The 21,352-nt window shown below is 42.2% G+C and overlaps 1 long non-coding RNA gene across 5 annotated transcripts in view; it reads right to left on the bottom strand.

Moving 5' to 3' along the window:
* Positions 1-15,487: 15,487 nt before the first annotated feature.
* Gm36357 overlaps positions 15,488-21,352 on the bottom strand; it is a 48,006-nt gene continuing 42,141 nt past the window's right edge. For 3 of the 5 annotated variants that reach the window (XR_389333.3, XR_389335.3, XR_880424.2), the window contains exons 2-3: positions 17,403-17,513; positions 15,488-16,945 (exon numbers count right to left, since the gene is read on the bottom strand). This is a non-coding gene — a long non-coding RNA (predicted gene, 36357). Of the gene's footprint in view, positions 16,946-17,402; positions 17,514-17,672; positions 17,781-21,352 lie in introns of those variants that run through there. The other 2 variants (XR_880425.2, XR_389334.1) reach the window with 2 other exon arrangements.

Raw genomic sequence — 21,352 nt, 5'->3', positions numbered from 1 at the left:
TCCCAACAATCGTTCAGTCACAGCTGTGAATGGAAGTCCAAGGATCTAGCAGTTACTCAGTCTCACGCAGCAAGCAGGCGAAGGAGCAGGAGCAAGAGCAAGAGCTAGAGCTAGACTCCCTTCTTCCAATGTCCTTATATTGTCTCCAGCAGAAGGTGTAGCCCAGATTAAAGGTGTGTTCCACCACACCTTTAATCCCAGATGAAAGGCGTAGCCCAGATTAAAGGTGTGTTCCTTAAACTCGGAGATTCAATCTTCTGGAATCCATAGCCACTATGGCTCAAGATCTTCAAACCAAGATCCAGATAAGGATCTCCAAGCCTCCAGATAAGGGTCACTGGTGAGCCTTCCAATTCCGGATTGTAGTCATTCCAAATATAGTCAAGTTGACAACCAGGAATAACCACTACACATGGCCTGCTGTTTCTTATTCCATTGCAAAACTAAAAGCATACGGCCAACCATTCACCAGCCCCTGACAGCAAATATTATTCTAAAATCAAACTATGGAATATTTTCTATTCAAATGGAGAACTACTAAAAGATGTATCATCACTTTAATTCCTATTTATTGGAAATTCCAGGTGCTACAGAGACCATAAAAACAATAAATAGGAGACTGGAGAAGTAGTTTACTTGCTAAGAGTGCTTCCTGCTCCACTTGAAAACCTGAGTTAAATTCTCAGCAGTCATGACCGGAGGCTCACAGCCACCCATAATTCTAGCTGCAAGAGATTCTGACACCTCTGGCTTCTGTGGGCACTGCCACTCAAGCACACAGACCACGTGCATGTGATTTAAAGTAAGTTAAATCTTAAAATAGCAGTAATTGGCATCAGTGGTGGAAAAGCAAGAACATAACATAAAAGTGATGATATGATTTTATATTTAGAAATATATGACATTAGTACATAAAAACACAAAAATAAATGAGAAGGTTTGCTTAGGTAACTGATCCAAGATTTGTGTGTAAATTCTAGGATTCAGGATACAGACTCAGGAGGACTGCTATAAATTCAAGGCCAGTCTGGGCTGAAATGTGAGTACCTACTTAAAACTAACTTTAAGTATTTTTAATTAAGTAGTAATAAGCATGAGTTAAGAGACATAGGATTTTTATAAATGATAAAATCCACACAATACTTAGAAACATGTTTTGAAAGAGAAAAGCCCAGGAATTATATGAAGAAAGTTGTAAGGTTTAAACATGTGACATAAAAGATGATAAGAACAAGTGGGTGGAAACACAGTGTCTATAAGTTAGTAGTTTGTGTATGTTTTGTAAGTTAGTAGTTTGTGTACATGTGAGGCCCGAGTTTGCTTCCTGGCATCACAAAATCAATCAATGAGTAAACATACAAACAAATGGGCCCTTAAACATTTTAGCTTTTTTTTTTTTATGAGTTTGTAGAAATTTTAAGACTTTCAGGACACTCTTTGTTTAATTCTCCATGTACAGCTGATCTCTAAGCCCTGACCACCGAGTGCTCCCAGGGGATGCATACCCTCCTGGCACTTTTATTCTGACCATCCTGCTTGGCTGCCCCACCGTGAGGTTGCCTTCTTCCCTTGCTCCTGCCTGATTCCTTAGGCCATGATGGTGGTGGTGGGCTTTCCTTTGTTCTTCCTGGCTAAGCTGTGGGTGATCAGAGCCCACTCTCCTGTGATGAGGATGCCCAGTTGTTTGAGTTCATCCAGCAGTTAGGGCTGAATTGTTTTGGGAAGGAAAGCGGGGCAAAGCACAGAAGGATGCTAAGAAGGGGGGATCATTTCTCTTTCTTTTCTTCTTCAAGGCATTCAAATATAGAGATTTTTCTCTAAGTCAGATTTAAGTGAACCTCACTAGTTTTAACGTAGAGGGCTTCCATTGTTCTTCAGTTCCAAGATTATTGGTTTTTGTTGTGACTTTCTACTTAAGCCAGGTGCTAGTTATTTATTTACACAAGACTTTGTATCTAACATGATTTTACTTGATTTTGCCAGCCATATTAAGAGCCAACATTTTTGTTTTTCTGATATAACAAAGAAAGCCGACCAGCATTTGTATGTTTAAAATGCATTTAAGCCATCACCAGGGTCCTACAACTGGAGACCAATCAGAATGCTAAGCTTCTTAGAGATGAGGAACTGTTGCCCCGGGATGTACTGCCCCAGGAGAATGTTGATTCTCTGAAGTCCGAGGTATCTTACAAATCTTTGCTAGATTAATGCTGTCAGACCAGTTTGATCCCACAGAGAAGCTGTGCTTTCCTGGCAGCTTCCAGGGGAGTGGGTGTTTGCTTCTTATACCATCAGGTTTCATCTCCAGAGCTGTCAGCACCTCACTTCCCAAGGCTAGAAGGCAAAAAAGCTGGGGAAGAAAAAGCCATCTCCGAGAAAGCCCCAAACTCACAGTTAGGGATGAGCCCCAAACTCACATGATGAGTTATGTAATTTCTGCCTCTGTTTGATTAATAATGTGAATCTTTGTTTCTGACTTTACAGTACATTGGCTACTATACTTGCAGAATTGGTGATATCATACAACCAAAAGATGCCCCACCATGACACAGGGCCACATGTTCCACTATGTTCAGAGCGGCCTTATTTATGATAGCCAGAAGCTGGAAACAACCCAGATGTCCTACAATGGAGGAATGGATACAGAAAATGTGGTTCATTTGCACAATGGAGTACTACTCAGCTATTATGAATGAGGACATTATGATTTTGCAGGCAAATGGATGGAACTAGAAAATATCATCCAGAGTGACATAACTCAGACCCAAAAGGACATGCATGGTATGTACTCACTGATAAGAGGATATTAGCCAAAAAGTAAAGAATACCCAGGATACAATCCACAGAACTCAAGAAGGTTAACAAGCAAAAGGGCCCAAGTGAGGATGCCTCAATCCCACTTGGGAGGGAGAAGAAAGCAATCATGGGAGGCAGAGGGAGGGAGGGACCTGGGTTTGGGAGAGGGGACAAGGAGGGGAGAAGGGGAACATGATCAGATATTGGGGAGGGGACAGGACTGAAGTCCTGAGGGCCAGCAGAAAGAATAGAAACAGGTAATCATGGGAGGTAGGTAGGGGAACCCTCTAGAATGTACCAGAGACCTGGGAGGTGAGAGACTCTCAGGACTCAAAGGGAGGGAGGGACCTTAGACTAAATAAATGCCCAACAGTGGAGAGAGGGAACTTGTAGAGTCCACCTCCAGTAGAAAGACAGGGTATCAAGTGGAGGGATGGGGTTGCCATCCCACAGTCAAAAACTCTGACCCAGAATTGCTCCCGTCTAAAAGAAGTGCAGGGACAAAAATGGAGAAGAGACTGAGGGAAAGGAGGTCCAGTGATAGGCCCAAATTGGGATCCAGCTCAAGGGGAGGTTCCAAGGCCTGACACTCTTACTGATGCTATGGTGTGATTGCAGACAGGAGCCTAGCATGGCTGCCCTCTGAGAGGCCCAACAAGCAGTTGAAAGAGTCAGATGCAGATACTTACATCCAACCAATGGACAGAAGCTGCTGACCCCTGCGGTTGAACTTGGGAAAAGCTGAAAGGAGCTGAGCAGGAGGGTGACCCCATAGGAAGACCTTTACTCCTGAGATCTCTCAGACACTGAGCCACCAACCAGGCAGCATACACCAGCTGATATGAGGCCCCTGACACATATACAGCAGAGACCTGCTGGGTCTGACCTCAGTGAGAGAAGATGCTCCTAACCCTCGAGAGAATTGAGGCTCCAGGGAGTTGGGAGGTCTGGTGGGGTGGGGGTGGGGACATCCTCTTGGAGATGGGAGAGGAGGTATGGGGTGAGGTACAGTCAGAGGGCAAGCCAGGAGGAGGATAACAACTGGACTGTGAAAAAAGATTAAAGAATTAAGGAGAGAGAGAGAGAGAGAGAGAGAGAGAGAGAGAGAGAGACCCTTCTAAGAAATGAGGTCACGGCACCAAATGTGCCACCACCTTGATCTTGAAGTTCCTGGGCTCTAGAAATGTGAGGGAGAATTTTTTTGTTGCTTGTAAGACTCATGCCTAGTATATGGTACATCATGAATGAACACAGACCAAAATATGAGTTTAAAATTTTTTCATTGTTCTGTCAATTATTCCTATACTTAAAAGCCCGTATTATCAAACATATACTGCTTCGTGGTCATTTGTTCATGCCACAGGGTATTTTAACAACTTATCCGAGTTTTTAGAAACTTGAGTATCAAATTATATATTTATAATAATATAAATATATTTAATTTCTTATTCATTTCTAGCAAGTTTATCTTCTTCTCTATCTCATCCAGCACTGCTTTTCTTTTAAAATTTAACTCATGACTCAGCTTAAGAACTTAGAAAGTGGGCTGGAGACACAGCTTAGTGGTTAAGAGCACTGACTGCTCTTCCAGAGACCCTGAGTTCAATTCCCAGCAACCACATGGTGGCTCACAACCATCTGTAATGGGATCTGATGCCCTCTTCTGGTGCATCTGAAGACAGCTACAGGGTATATGTATATGTATATTTATACTTGAGATATATATATCTCAAGAACGTGTACTAGCTTCAAGAAAGAGAAAAACATCTTAAAAAAAAGAAACTTAGAGAGCAATAATTCAATAATTGTATTTATCAGTATGTTCACTTCGTCCCCTGCTACCCTGCTTAGGCAAATTTTGCCTAAACTTTGTTTTTTGTCATTGTGTGGCTTTAAAAATAATTTTTCTAAATGTATATGCATTTTATGATAAGTATATCTGATATATGTATATAGCAAATAGATATGGTATATATGTTCATACATACGTATAGTAAGTATATATAGTAAATATGGGTGTTGTATACATATAAACATACATATTTGTGTACATATATGTCAGAATACAGTATTATCTGTTTTTAAACTTTAAATAGTGTGTGTGTGTGTATGTGTGTGTGTGTATATATATACATGTAAAAGCTCCTAGGACTCGTTTTTATTACTTAACATTTCACAGATTCAGCCATGCCATGGTAACTGCAAATTAGTTATCTTATAAACTGTTCTGCAATTTAAAGACATCATCCTATCGCAAGTGTTAAGATTTGTTATTTCAAACAGTGCTGCCATGAATATGTGTGTATGCCAAGACAGTAGTCACAGCAAGGGTTTCTGTCATACGTGTTGGGCACATACTATGTTAGACACAGAGATGGACATGTTTGTGTCTTTCTGTAGTGTCAGAATCTATTGGTTAACATCACAAATTCACAAAGTAAGTCAGTCTAGTTGGCCGGCACTTACCAAGTGCTCCAATTTCTGCTCGATCCACTTGAACTTTGGAGTGTTGTTTTGTTCAAATTGTGATTAATGATGGTAACTCTCAGATCACACATTATCTACATGCATGTGTGCCGTGGCATTGTGGCACCAGGAAAAGTCTGGAGGGCAGATAGGGAGTCCTACACAGGGACACAGCACTCACTGACCAAGCACAAAGTTGCAAACTACAGCCCAAGTGGCAGGCATTTCAGGTGTCAGTCTGGAGCTGGCTGAGTGTCAGGGCAGCAGGGTCTGTGGTTGGTCTCAAGCTTTGGGACAGAGGCAGAGAGGTCCCTCACTGGCAATATTCCCTTCCAAAGCTTGTGATGGGTGGCTAGATGACAGGTCAGTGTGTTCACCACATCTCCCAGGTGAGGAGGTTGTATCAGTGTGAGTGATAAGATCTATGTCTGGCTTTTTAAAATGTTTGATATATTCACAGATGTCATTAATTATGGTTATAAATAAATCATGAGTTTGTGCCTCCTGGTGTGCTGACAGGTAGTAGTTAATGAGTCATATTTTCTTGTCACTTACACTCAAAATGGAGTAACTCAAGTCAAAACTGTTGCCTTACAAAATGAAAATACTTAAGGCTAGGCAGCTTGAAATCTCCTGTTCTGTACAAAGCTGGATAACCCAGAGCAGAAACAGCCCAGTACCAATGTGTAAACTTAGGAGTGGAAATACTGAGATATATTCTGTGTAAAAGTTCAACTTTTATTATCATCTGTCTACTTATCTATCATATCTGTCTGTCTGTCTTAATTAGGGTTTCCATTGCTGTGAAGAGACACCATGACCAAGATAACTCTTACAAAGGATATTTAATTGGGACTAGCTTACAGGTTCAGAGGTTCAGTCCATTATCATCAAGGCAGGAAGTGTCGCATCCAGGCAGTCATGGTGCTGAAGAAGCTAAGAGTTCTATATCTTGTTCCAAAGGCAAACAGGAGACCACCTCTGTCTTCAAGATAGCTAGGAGGAGGGTCGCAAAGTTCTATATAAATGTGAGGTGAAGATGGGCTGATTACCAATTAATAACCAATGCTGCTGATGTAATCAGGTGTAGTTAAGTAATGAAGTTTCCATAAAAGTCTCCAAGTGACAGGCTTGGAGCACGTGCTGTTTGACGGGTGTCAAGGTGTTGGGAGGTTCGGGGTGCAATGGAGCCTGCGCAGATGCTCTGCACCTCCTCCCTCCATTGTGTGACCAGTGTCTCTCCATTCGGTTGTTCTCTCCTGTGGCCTTTGTAACAAATAAGCAGATGTAACTGAACTCTTCGCACCCACTGTGAACTGTACTACAGAATACTGATATTGCCCGCCTTTCCTTCCTTCCTTCCTTCCTTCCTTCCTTTCTTTCTTCCTCCCTTCTTCCCTTCTTTTCTCCCTCCCTTTTTCTTTCCTTCCCTCTCTCCCTGGTCCCCCCACCCCACCCCCCTCTGCTTTGAGACACTAGCCTGGCTTCAAATTCACAAGTTTCCTGCTTCAGCCTCCCAAGTGCTGGCATTTATTACCACACCCCACTGGAACTCCAAACTCGAATCGAAGCTGGACTAAGTGTGAGCATCCTGAGACTCACTACTTGTTCCTAGTGTCTGAAGTGAAGGAAATACTGGATGAATTTCCAGTTGGTTCAATGCTAACTCCTAATAATAATTCTCAAAATTGAAATTAATTGTGGGATCTCCCAGCTGCCGGGCAAAGGTTGAGAAAATTGATTAGAGTGAGAAAAAAAAATCACACATATTTCATGACAGAGGTATTTTTAAACGTAGTTTAGTAATGTCATCCAAACTGAGAATTTAACATAAACATGTTATAATTACTATTAATTAGGACTTATTCTTGACAGTTTAGTTCATGTTTCACTATTTATTTATTTATTTATTTATTTATTTATTTATTTATTTATTTATATTTTTTGACAAGGTGTCTCCTTGTAGTCTTGATTTTTCTGGAGCTGCCTATGTAGACCACAGTGGCCTCAAACTTACCGAGATCTTCCTGCCCCTGCTTCCCAAGTGCTGGGGTTAAAGGCATTCACCACCATGCCTGGGTCTACTACTATGTTTTATTTTTAGCTATTTTAATAGGCTTTTGTATTTTCCTCGTGGCTAGATTTCAGACTTCGTTATATCTATTTATTTATGTCTATACATATTATCTGTTGAAATTTCTTTTGTCCGTGTTTGCAGTGCCCATGGGGAGCCAGAAATGGACATAAGATCCCTTGGGACAGTAGCTATTGGCAATTGAACCTGGATCTTTTAGAAGAACAACCAGTGCTCTTAACCAGAGAACCATTACTGTAGCCCTGTTTTATGTTCTTAGCAATAATCGATCGATGATAAAAGAATTTTCTCTTGTATTTTTCCTAAAATGTTTTGTAGTTTTTATGATTCCCATTTAAGACCATGACTTATTTTTTGTAAAAAAAAAACAAAAAAACAAAAACCCCCCAAAACAAAAAACAAAAACCACCACCACCACTACCACCAAAAACAAACAAACCCCACGAAGCTTATATTACACTTTATTTGTTTGATTCTAAGTGTTTACTTGTTTAAGGACCATTTGTGGCTGCCCCAAGGCTGTCTTTCCTCTGTTAAATTGCTTTGGACCTTTCTAAGAATGTTTTGTCATGTCTGCCAGCTCTGTGGTCTGTTCTGGCCATCCGTGCCTCTTCCCTTTGACAGTACAACACAGAAAATCATGTAGGTTGACTCTTTCTACATGAAAAGTTTTATTCTTTAAAACTCTATTAGTGGTTCTACTTCCTCTGTCTACATATCAATTTGACAGCAATCTTGTTTACAACTGCAAAAGTCTTACAAGGGTTTTGATAGGAGTTATGTATTAACTTGGGAAGAATTCATAATTTTATCTTGAGCTCTTCCAGCCCCATAACATGGACATAACTCTAGACTTATTTTCTCTTCTTCTGTGGTACTGATTCTAGTATTTAAGTCAGCTTTTGTCAGATAACAACAAAATAGCACAGAGTGTGTGGCTTAAGTGGCTAATGTTTAACTCTACAATTTTGGAGGCTCAGAAGTCCCAGATAAAAGGATCAGCTAATTTGGTTCCTGTTTTATTATCAGGTGCCTTCTTTTTCACCCTTACATGGGAGGAACAAAACTCTGGAATCTTCTTCAGCCCTTATAAGTACACTAAGAACATTATGAAGGCTCCATCCTCATGACTTTGTCTAAATCTAACCACCTCTAAAAGGCATTGTGGGTTAAGAATTTAACACATGAATTTAAGGGCATACACATTTTTGATTGAGTTGTATTTAAGTATTTAATTTTCGAGTTCATGGATCATCTGTAGAAATATAATGAATTTGTATATGCATCTTACATTCTATGACTTTGACAAAGTTCTAATGGCTACTGAAGTCTGCTTTTGAACCCTTGAACTTTCTGTATAACTAAACCACATGTTGAATGAAGTGGTGAGTTAGCATACTTGTCTTATTTTTGACTTTTATGAATGCATTCAGCCTGTCGCCATCAAGGTTGGCTGTAGGGACATTTGCAAATAACCTTTATCAAATAGAGAAGAGTTTCTTTTCTCCTCCTCCTCCGCCGCCTCCTCCTCCTTCTCAATAACAATAATAAATAATAATAATAACAATAACAGTAATAATGAGTACATATTGAATGTTGTCAAATGATTTTTATGGTTGTGATTATTAGTACTGATTGCTACCTTGGCAGGATCTAGAATCACTTAGAAGACACACTTTGTCATATCTGAGAGACAGTTTCTAGGTTAGGTTAACTGAGGTGGGAAGACCTACCCTGAGTGTGTGTGGTCTTGTTTCAGGGGCTAGGGTTTTTTGGGCTGCATAAAAAGGAGGTTACCTGAGCACCAGCATTCACGCCTCTGCTTCCTGACTTGCACACACGATGACCATGTCTGCAATCGATGGTAATCTCAAACTATGAGCCAAGAAAAACACCTTTCTCTCTTAGGTTGCTTTTGCCAGGAAGTTGTCACAACAATGACAAAGGTAGCTAACATGTGCTCTAATCGGTATAATTGTAGTCTTTCATTGTTTTTTAGCTCATTAATATGTAGCTTACATTGATTTTAAAATGTTAAATTTATTTTGCATACTTGGAAAAAAATCCACTTGGCCATGTTGTATAATCTTGTGTGCACGTGTGTGTGTGTGTGTGTGTGTGTGTGTGTGTGTGTATGTGTAAAATGTCTTTGTATGGTTTTGCTTCATAAATAAAATTGGAATATGTTTAGGATTTCTTTGCATAGAGTTGGTGTTAATTTTTCTGTAAACATTTGATAAAAAATTTTCAGCAAGACCTTTTAGACCCAACGAATTCTGTTCTGGAAGTTGTAAGATGGTAAGTCTGATCTCTTTTTTTAAGTTGATAAGGCTGGCGGTACTTAACTGTAATACACAGCAACTCCTTAGAACTTTCCTGGGTTGTTAGGGTATCCTTTCCTGGTCATCTCATGATAGAACAACCTGTTGTTATGGTTTTATCTGTGCCCATTGTTATTTGCAAATTGTCTGCTTCTACAGTCCTGATTTTGAGGCATATGAGGCAAAAGGAAACAGGATTCACAACCATCATTCCTTGAGCCTTTAGATCCCATTTCTGCCTTCTCTCGATTTTCCAGAATCTTATGTTAGTTTTAGTCAAAGCATCCAAGATTTTTTAGTAAGAATAGGGTTTTTGTTTTGAGTGAGAATAGGGTGATTTGAATTTTCCCTCCCCATTTCCTAGAAGTAGAAGGCCAGAGTGGGGGAATTTACTGAGGGGAAATAAAATCTTTACTAGAGATAATATTCTAGTTACATTTTACTGCTGTGACAAAACACTCTGAACAAAAGCAGATTTGGGGAACAAGGAATTTATTTGGTTTATACCAAGTCACAGGTCATCACTGAGGAAAATCCAGGCAGCAACTGAAACAGGCACTCCAAGTAGAATCCATGGAGAAGCACACTTGTTGGCTTGCTTGCAGAAATATGCTTAGGGTTTTTTTTTTTTTTTTAAATATAGCTCAGGACCCCTTACTTAGGGACAGTGCTCCCTATTGTAGGCTGGGCTCTCCTATATTAATTAGTAGTTAGTAGTCAAGACACTCTCTAAGACATGCCAATGTAATCTGGAAAGTCAACTATGACTCCCTTCTCAGTTGATTCGGGGATAGGCCAAGTTGACAGTGAAAGCCAATAGGGACCAATTAGCTTATTCAAGGTCATATGGAAAGTGAGGTTTAAAGCGGGGCTTATAAACTATATGTTAAAAATGCCATGATTGAGGGATAATCCCTCCCTTTTCTGGGAATTTGAGTCTTATTTCTAGTGTCTGTAGTGGTTTGAATGAGAACGGGCCCCATAGGCTCGTATATTTGAATATTTGGTTTCTACAGCTACTTGGAGAGGACTAGGACATGTGGCCTTGTGGGAGAAAGTATGCCAACGGGCTTGAAGGTTTCAGAAGCCCACACCATTGCTAGTTACCTTGTTCTCTCTGTCTCTCAGCGACTGCCTCATCACCATCCCTTCCTGCCTGCCTGCTTGCCTGCCCGCCCGCTGCCATGCTCTCTGCCATGCTGACCTGAACTCTTACCCTGTGAAGCCACGGAAGTTGCCTTGGTCATAGTGTCTCTTGACAGCAATGGAAAAGGAACTAAGACCATGTTGTAGCACATGGTTCCCAATGAGTTCCTATTGGGAAGTTGAGCACTCCTTGTTTCTTGTTTATTGCATCAACATGTGGCCCTTGCTGAGCCACCCAACTCTCAGTCCAGTGTACAGAATGTGTTGGGCTGCCTTCTGCCTTTCTGACTCCCATTCCAGTGCTAAACAGATGCAGGCAATCTGTAGCCATCAGTTGATCCTGATAGTTGAAGCCCATGATGAGAAACACTGCGACGTGTTAGGAAGGAGGAATCACCAGCTGTGTCTTCTTTCACATCTGTCTGGGCGTAGCTCTCTAGCCTCAGACACAGTATATAGTGGTACTATTCTTTCATCACCATCTCCACCTTGAATTCCCTTCCACTACTTTTTGTGGATTGCCTAGTTTAAACTTTCAGTTTCCAAGCTAGTCCTTGCTAATTCTCTGATTTTCCTGGCTCCTGGAATTTCAACTCCCCCAAAGATAAGAAACTAAAGTTCTGTGGAGCTTCATTCTTAGGTGACTGATAACTCTCAATAGGGGCAAGTTTGAAATGTATGTTTTCCATTAGACTGAGCTGAAGCTGCACTTCTGCAGGACTGTACAAGACGGTACTACCACCGGACTCTCTCATTTCTTGTCCCATTGCCCTCTCTGTTCTCGTTTCCTTGGGAGCTCTTCCTTAATAAATCACCTGCACACAAAGTGTAATCTCAACTCTGCAACTGGGGAGGCTGGCCTAAGACATCTATCAAAGGAGTCCAAAGTAGACATGTGTGTGTTTGGAAAGTGAAGGTGTGTGGTAAGGAGCATTGTTACCATGGTCACTGCTGCTGAGGAAGACAGGGGAGGAGTCTCAGCCAACTAGCCATGAGCTTGTTGTTATGGAGACAGACATGCTGGGCTTTATCACAATGCTGATTTTCTCCAGGTATGATGTTGCTGTGGAAACTCAGAGCCCAAAGCCTCAAAGAACACTCATGTCTAATCTTAGCTACTTTATCCACCTGCTTATGGCTCATTAGCAAAAGTAGCCTGGTGCGATAGGAGATGTTCACGGTATCAGTATTCAACCCAGCTCTCTAGAGAAAGGCCACAGTCCCAGACTTTTTCCTGGGTGCATGGGAATCTTGGACAATCTTTTTTTTTTTTTTTTTAAAGATTTATTTATTTATTATTATATGTAAGTACACTGTAGTTGTCTTCAGATACCCCAGAAGAGGGCATCAGATCTCATTACGGATGGTTGTGCGCCACCATGTGGTTGCTGGGATTAGAACTCAGGACCTCTGGAAGAGCAGTCAGTGTTCTTAACAGGTGAGCCATCTCTCCAGTCCCCTTGGGCAATCTTAAAAATGAGGTTTGCCAAGTTAGACGGAAACGGATTCTTTTCCTGTGATGCGTGATTTTCAAAGCCACTGCTGGGAATTTCTCTACCACATGCTCATTTTAATCTAAGATCAAACAGATCCACTTTAGACACTGTCTTAGTTTGAGCCTATAGATTCTTTCAAAACCAGCCTGTATTCCCATGAATGAGAGCGGTCATGCTAACCCACAGATAATATCTTCTGTGCTAGACGAACCGAAATAAGAGTAAGTCTGGCTGTGGCAGCTCTAGTGGCGATGGCACTGATGATGAACTGAGTGTGGTTGTGCCCCCTGCCTGCTCCCCAGTGGACCACAGAGTGTCTCAGTTATGGTTCACTAGATAGAGACAATTTCATGGGTAAGGAGTTGGGATTTTGGATTAACCTCTGAGACGGGGAGAGAGTACTGAAAACAAGCTGTCTTAGTCTAAAAAGTTCCCTGCTTTGTCACTGAGAAGTGAGGATGACTTACAGCTTTCATGTTGAAATTAAACTCTGCCAATTATTTAAAATTTCAAGGTCTTCCCTGCCCATTTTACTACCTGCCACTCTTGAAAAACATCAGCTAGCCTGAGGAGTCTAGGTCCAATTTCAGAGGAGAACTGTGGGTGCAGTTAGGAGGACAGACATCATGGAGGGCTTCCCACAGGACACACTTTCCTAATAGTCTCCAAGGAGGCTGGGAAGCAACGATTCAGGGGACAGTCACAACTGTGCTCTTTCAGGGATCCAGAGAGCCTCCATGCCACTCAGGGGTAAGGACAGACGAGATGCCACTCTTGGCCCCCTAGCTCTTTCACGGTTTTCGGAGGGAGGATTTAAAGGGAATCTTCAAGCTTTTATTAACATTCTCCACTTCTGAAACCCCCCTATTTGCCAGGCTAGCAGAGGGAGATTAATTCCACCCCCTTTCTGCCTTCTCAGCCTTGAATGACTTGACAATAACGATTGCACCTCATTACACACCAGATCCAGGACCTGCATTGAGTGCCTGGCATTTAATTCTTGGCCTTCTAGCCCTGGAGTTATAACGGAGAACAAAGAAGAAGATGGGAGGGCGTGGCAAGCTGCCAGATAATATCTGGTTGTCCATTTATCTGTTGTTTGCTTACCAGTCACTGGGCGTGGCTTCTCAGCACTTAAAATTGTGACCTGGTGATGTGTGCCACCTGGATGTTTCTAACCATGTGTTGTAATTGATTTTGTACTTGCTTTATAATTTGAATAGAGGCATTCACGATTCTATGCCCCACAGATTGATCTGGGTCTACTAAGACTCAGCAGGAGTTCAGGGAAGTGGAGAAGCCAAGACCCAGTGATGACAGTATCGTTAACTACATGGACCGCAGACTAACAATGCCAATGCAGATGATGGATGGCGGTGATGTCAGAGATGCTGATGCGACCTGTTCAGCGTCCCTCTTGGTCTCATTCTAAGTGCTTTTCATGTAGCAACTCACTCGATCCTCATCTTCGCCGCATAAAATCAATACCATTAAAAACTTTTATTTTCCAGATGAAGGCACTGTTGCATCGTGATTAAATAACTTTTCCAATATCATACAGCCTGTAAATAGCGGATCCAAGTGAATCTCAAACTAGCTCTTAGCCATACAAAACACGGGGCTCCTAAGCAGCCACGATGACGTTTTGTTCATTTGTTGCTTTCTTCTGAGTATTTTATTGAGTGCCACCAATCCACATGTCTTCCCCGACTCTCCTCTGCTTACCCCTTGCATTTTGATGCTTATGGAGAGATTTCTAGATGCTAGTTACTCTGTTAAAGGATTTTCAGGTACTGTATCATGTAAGACTCAGAACAACAACGTTATGAAGCAAAGGGAGGTTAATCTATCTAGTGGGTCATCTAGCCAGATGTCATCGCTGTGCGCCTGAAATCCGAGCAGTGTGAATTACAAAGCACTGCGGGAATAAAGTACCACCCAGATTTTGTACATGCTATGCACTGGGAGATGCTCTTCCACAGTGTCAATCTCATTTCTACCTCCTGCCTCTTCATCTCAGGGTTGCTGAGTCATGTTAGCCACAGAAATTTACAAAGGGTGATGCTGTGGGCAAGGCAAAGCTGAGTGGGAGCTGATGTGGTCTGTGGACTTGGGCCTCTGAGAACACTGTAGAATTTCTTTAAAATGCCGGTGGCATTTGGGGGTGAGTATCAGGTCAGTCTTGTGGAGAGGCTGTGTTGTAGTCAGGAACTGTTAATTACCAGCCATCCGCCCTGGATGTTGTGCAATGGCGAAAGGCTGTCTCTTGCTAGGCTGGTAGAGAGTACAGTGGAGTCAGGTGGGAGTGAGTCTGGGGCTTTGAAACTTGGAGGCCACTCTTTCAATTTTCCAAGTCTAGCAGCCCAGTTTCTTTCTCCAGGCTGGCTACTTAATGTGCTTCTCTAAGCACAGAGTGGAAGGTGGCTTCATAGAGCAGATCCTTGGCTAGCTGTAGTAGCCACGCAAAGTTCTGTGGCAGGGAAACCTGATCGGCAGGGTTCTGGTTAAACACGGTCCTCTGGCCCAACGAATAAGCTGGTTTATGTAAACTGAATAAGATGACTGCAACAGAAATAGCTGCTTCTATATTTCTTACTTGTTATAGTGTCACAGTTGACTACTTTGCTAAACTTTCATTCCTCTCCAGTAATTACCAAAATTCTTTCCAACTCTATAAAGAAACACGGTTAGTGGTTTTATTTAAGGTTGTACTGGATTCTGTACCAAGAATGCCATCTTGGGTTTTGCTAATATAACCATCCTTCTCTACCTCCCTAGAACAAAGGGTTGGACCTCTAGAGCCTATCAGTGGTCAGTGAGCACTCTATCACAGAGCTACACTCTGGCAGTTTTATTTTCATCTTGAGATAGGTTGTCCGGGCTAACATCCAGCTCGTGAGCCTTTGCCCCAGCCTCCTCTGTAGCTTGGACTGCTTTAATCCCAGCACTCTGGAGGCAGAGGCGGGCCAGCCTGGTCTACAGAGTGAGTTCCAGGACAGCCAGGGCTACACAGAGAAACCCTGTCTCGAAAAAAAAAAAAAGTTAAAAATATTTATTATTTTAAATTATTTGAGAATTTTACAGATGCATACAATGTATTTTTTTTTCATTATACCCCCTACCCAGTGCCTCCAATTCCCCCAACTTAAACCTCAATTACTATACTAGTTTCTCAGCAGCATCTAAGACCCGGAAAGGCGCTGTAAAGGAATGAGAGCTGCCAACAAAGCTCCGAAGACAAAGCAATGCCAGGTGTCTAACAAGCGAGGCGACCTGGACAATACCTCGTGTGTGTGGTCAACTTTTGAAACCCATGGTTGCCCTGTTGGCCTCTTGGCTGCATAGGCTAAAAGTGACCTTTCCCCCATAGCACAAGAGCATCCGAAATAGAATCCTCCTTTTCTAGTCTGAGCCCGGAGCTGGCAGCAGGCAGTTTTCTGTGTTGGGAATCATCTGCATGCACTGGGCACCTTGCCTGCCACCTACCGCGCCTGGGTGACCTCCTGGGATGCTTCCTTTGGCAGGAGTGTCTTACAGCTGTGAGGATTATTAGTGAGCCTCTGAATTATTTATGTCGATGCTCTTTCATCAGTGCGAATTGTCATGAATTGGTTGTAATCAAAGTGATTTAGGTTTGAAGAACAAAAGGGTGAGGAGCTTCAATTTGCGGGTTTGCTGTTGCCATTAAAGCCCTCAACAGCGAGAGGGGCTGTGGTTTGGCGTGCTGGAAGTGACCACGGAGTTGGAGTCAGAAGGCTTGTGTTCAAGGCTCTGCCCTTCCATCTAGATTGAGCATTAGAGCCAGTCCTTTAGGGAGCTCATGTCTAATGTATCCACATCAGCTGAGGGCAGCTCCAAGCTGCTTAGTGGAGAGCCAGAGCTACAAGCTAGGTGGCTGGGTCTCCTCTTTGCTCTAATCCACAGGGATCTATGTTGGTTGACCTGAAGGATGTTTCTTTACCTTCTTGGTGTTTCAGCTTATTTATCTTTTAAAATAAATGCCCAAGTCTCCCAGGACCGCTTGGTAAGAACAGGAGGGATGAACAATTTCTTTTTCTACTGTGTGAGCATGCATTAGGAAGACAGCCATCTGCAAGCCAGAAGAAACTGTCTTGGCACTTTGGTCTTAGAACTTCAAGCTTCCAGAACTATGAGATACACACTTCTCTTGATTAATCTGCCTGGCTGGTTCATTTGGCTATGGCAAGTAACTCTATACAGGGCCTAGGACAGAGCATGGTCTATAAAGTCAGACAGCCTTATCCCTTGGATTCTTCTAGAAGTAGATCTTGAGGCAAGCAAGGGTCAGAGCACCAGCAGTTTATATAGGAAACTATTCAGGAAGCACTGCTTGAGGGCTCAGGAAGGTGAGGTAGAAGGACCAGAAAGCCCATGTGGGTTATAATTTTGGGTAGCTGGAGCCAAGTCATTGGAAACCTGTTAGAAGGCTGTGGGCAAAGTGCTTCAGAATTTTCCTAGGTTGAGAGGACTTTGGTACTCAAATGCCAACTTACCTTCTCACTGCATACATCTCAAAACTTCAGCCAACTGCCACATGCCAGTCTAGCAAGCCACCGTATTTGCATGCTGTTGGGCCATGATGTACAGCAAAGCGGGCATGGGTTCTGAACATAAGAACACAAGCATAGCAGATAGATCATTTCTTTCTTTCTTTCTTTCTTTCTTTCTTTCTTTCTTTCTTTCCTTCCTTCCTTCCTTCCTTCCTTCCTCCCTCCCTCCCTCCCTCCCTTCCTTCCCCCCTCTTTCTCTTTCCTCCCTTTCTTTCCTCCCTTTCTTTCCTCCCTTCCTTCCTTCCTTCCTTCCTTCCTTCCTTCCTTTCTTTCTTTCTTTCTTTCTTTCTTTCTTTCTTTCTTTCTTTCTTTCCTTCATTGTTTGTTTGTTTGTTTGTTTGATTGATTGATTGATTGATTGATTCTTGAGTCAGGGTTTCACAACATAGTCCTAGCTGGCCTGGAACTCAGAGCTCTTCCTGCCTATGCCTCCCAAGGGCTGGGATTAAAGACTAGTATTACCATTTCTAGCCCAGAGACAACACTCTGCTAGATAGTAGGTAGTACTTACCTTTCAAAGTGAGCCCCCAGCATCTCAGGGTGGTGACAATACAGATTCTGACCCTTTGCTCGGTCTAGCTAGTTCTCAGCAATGCTCATTGTAGCTGGGCCATGGATTAGACTGTAAGTAAAAACAGAATCTTGCTCAGTTCAACAGTGCTTAGTGGATGTCTGTGGTCTGTCCTCTGGGGATGTATTGTGTTTGGTTGGCATAGAGAAGCGTGCAACCAGAGTACTGGGATCAGGGGCTACACAGACTGCACAGATAACCTAAGGTTACCTTGTCTTAGCCGCTCGGGAGATTGGAAGTGCACAACACCTATTTATTTTGAAAACAGGGCAAGAGGAAGGTGGGGTCCGTTCAAATGGTTTGTTTATTGAACAGGATTCTGCCTGTAAAAATGGTATAAGTCATTAGCACAAATCCACCTTAAAGTATGAGTCCCATTATCTTAGCACTAGCCTTTCTGAAACTCCGTTTTCTAAAGCTTCTGTTCATTTTTAACATTAAAAAAAAAAACCAACCCACTTAAGTTTCCATAAAAACAGTACTTCACAGTTTACAAAGTGTTTTCGAACACATTATCTCATTATGTCCTTTGCAGGCTGGAGAGAAGGAAATTTGCAAATGGCATTTTAAAACGAGTCTGTGACCCATTAGGGTGAGTACATCTCACAGCTGGGTATGTGACATTCCAGATCCAGTGACTATGCAAAGTGACTATGAAGAAGAAGGCACATAAGCATACACTGTGACCCAGGGCACTTAAACTCTACATGAGCTATGAAAAAGGCCACGTTAGAAGCTGAGACTTGTCTACAAGGGTCTCACAAACACCCTTGCTCTTGGTGTGGATCATTGGTCCAACCATTTGGCTCTGTGGTCTGTCAAGCAGCATTGGGGTTATCTATAAAATGATCTGCCCTTGTGCTAAGCCTCAGGAGTGTGGACATAGCATATGGCTGTCACCTCTGCCTGGGTAGCCAATGGGCTCCAACAGTCAAAGAACAAAATGTAAACAAGATTTAGAAAATATTAACAAGATGGCCAGGTAAAGTGACTCGAGTTTACTAAGTCTTGCAAAACCTTTGCTTTAGTCACTGGGCATGGTGCTTTGTGCCTATAATCCCAGTGACAAAGACAAAAGGGATAAAGAGGTAGAAAGATCATGAATTCAAGCTTAAATTGGCCTACATAGGAGGACCTAGTCAACAAACAAACAAACAAACAAACAAACAAAAATAGCTTGCAGAGTTCCATGAATCTTAATCAAGTAAAACATAACTGTCAATTGTATCTAGTTTATAACTATATAAAAATGAAAGCTTAGATTTTGCTTGTAATAATAATAAAATTATTTATAAGAAGTTCTATAGAGTGTTATGTAAGACATTACTCAGTTAAGATGCTTTTTACTCTGAGAAACGGAGTGTTCAGTGTGGCTGGGAGCAGGTGGTTTCCGAGTTGGTTAATTTAACAGTATCCTTGCTCCCTGGCTTCTGGGTTCCCACTTCTGGTTCTTCCGTTTTTCATTTCATGGTCACACAATAGCTACCATAGCGCCAAATATCCTGTCGTCTTATACTTGGATTCGAACAGAAAGGAAGGTACTACTTTTATTATTATCACTGTAATCCGGGAGAAAACCCATCCTCAGAAGTACCTACTGAATTCAGTTCAACTTTTTGAACTGAAGTGTCTGTAGTAACATTCTGGGATTGTGATTTCTTTAGAAAAAGATAGAAATATGTTGTGAATTTGGTCCAATGCTACTTATGTTAATTTGGTCCCCCAAATTACAGGGGAATCTGCACAACTACATGTAAGATGCTGAGGGACCCTGCTCCCAGTTAGTTTTGAATGGTGAATAAAGTTGCCAGCAGCCAATGGCTGGGCAGGGAGACAGAGGTGGGACTTTTAGGATTCCCCAACAATTTCTGTGACAAGGGGGCTTCACTGGACTTGCTTTGGTTACTATATGTTGTCCTGTAAGGCTAGAGCAGGAAGCAAAAATCCTTGAGCACATTGCTTCCCCAATATTGAATAAAATAAGTATTTCTAGCAAGAAAAAGGGAGAATAATGTGGATAGGCAAGCAATATTATCTGAAGTGTGCATTTTTACTATTCTTTGATATCGGTTAATTTTATGTGTTTGCTATGCTAAGGGATGCTCAGATAGCTAGCACAATATTATTTCTATGTATGCTTGTGAAATTGTTTCAAGAAGAGATTAGGATTTGAGTCAGTTGACTGAATAAAGGATCCGTTTCTTCAAGATAGGCTGACATCATACAATTCATTGTGGACCTCATTAAAACAGAAAGGCAGAGTGGGATTTATCGTGTACTGTGCAGAGATGGGATCACATACTGTGGGATAATCTGTATCTATTGTACATATGAATGTTTTATAAAATGGAAAACCTCAATAGCGGTAGGTAGTCCTGCCATATTGGTGTGTAGCCAAGATCTCCAGGGGAGTTAACCGAGAAATGGTGTGACAGCAAAAGTGAACGGGAAGCGATACTGTTGAGGTGGCTCAGCAGTAATTATGGGTCTTGAGGAGGACCCGTGTGGTGGCTCACAGCTATCTGTAACTCCAGTTCTAGTGTACTCAACACCTTCTTTTGGAGCGTAAAGTTAGGGGGTAGGGAATGTAATAGTATTTATGGTGGTTTGAATATGCTTGGCCTGGGGAGTGGCACTATTAGGAGGTGTGGCCCCGGAGTGTGGCTTGTTGGAGGAATTGTGTCACTTTGGAGGTGGGCTTTGTGGCCTTTCTCCTAGCTGCTTGAGAATGCTGTGTCTCCTCCCGTTTGCTTTTGGATCAAGATGTAGAAATTTCAGCTCCTTTAGCACCATGCCTGCCTGGATGCTGTCGGGCTTTCCACCATGATAATAATGGACTGAAACTCTGAACCCATAAGCCAGCCCTAATTAGACACTGTCCCAATATTAGAGCCACCTTGGCCATGGTGTCTGTTCACAGCAATGAGACCCTAACTGAGACAGTATTCTACTGTGATTAAATACCTGCTTCCTTTATGTATTTGACAAACACAGGCAACAATGTGAATTAATCTAGAGTTGATGTCTGCTTGCGAGTCTGTGTCTTTCTTTTTAGTGATAACGTAGTTGAAGAGTTGTGACTTCAGTGGGGTCACATGGTCACATTCTCACCGCTGATTTCAAGGATAGCTATGGCATTCCCCCTCTACACTGCCACTGCCAATTGAAAAGCCGTTTAAGGCCCGTTGGAAAGTCCTATGGAAATGTTGAAATTTTAGAGCCATCATATTCGATGACATCTCATGCTCTTATGTGTGTGCTTCAGACTTTACCAACAGCACGGAGGAAAGAGGGAAGCAGAGAAGGCGGGAGAACGAGTGTAAGCTAGTTTCTTAAGAATCGTTCACAATAGCTGTGAGCAGTGTATCTGCTTATACCTCACCATTCAGAAGTTAGCCTCACAGCCCACCTAGCTCTGAGACAGGCTGCCAATATGGCTTCTGTTTTAAGCAGATATGAACTTAGCTAGGAGCCCTGCTACCACAGAAAAAAGGCAGAAATGATACTGGGCAAACAAAAGAAAGCTCTCCCAGGCCTAAAGCCCTGCCCCCTTGGAACGGAAGACTAGACTAACACTCTAGGCTCTTTGCACTCATTTGTGTTTACTTAGCTACTTAGCAGAAAGTTCTTTTATCCCCTTTGTACCTCATGAGGACCTGAACAATTCTTTGTCATCTACTAAAGTTTTGTTTACTGTCAAAGCTTAAGACAGTGCCTTGTCCACAGAAGAGTGCTCTGAGGGCCTTGCTGATTATAAATAAGTTCCCTACTCTGCATAGCTCGATTCTTATAGCAGGAAAGTGTTTATTTTGGTCCACACTAACCACCATTTATCTTTAGACTGGAAACTTTCTGAGCCCTGAATCTTTGGCTGAACCATGTTCCAGTCT

Source organism: Mus musculus, chromosome 5 (genome assembly GCF_000001635.26).
Source record: "Mus musculus strain C57BL/6J chromosome 5, GRCm38.p6 C57BL/6J".
NCBI lineage: Eukaryota > Metazoa > Chordata > Mammalia > Rodentia > Muridae > Mus > Mus musculus.
The sequence above is the reverse complement of the archived record's forward strand: the minus strand, read 5'-3'. Positions and strand labels throughout refer to the sequence as shown.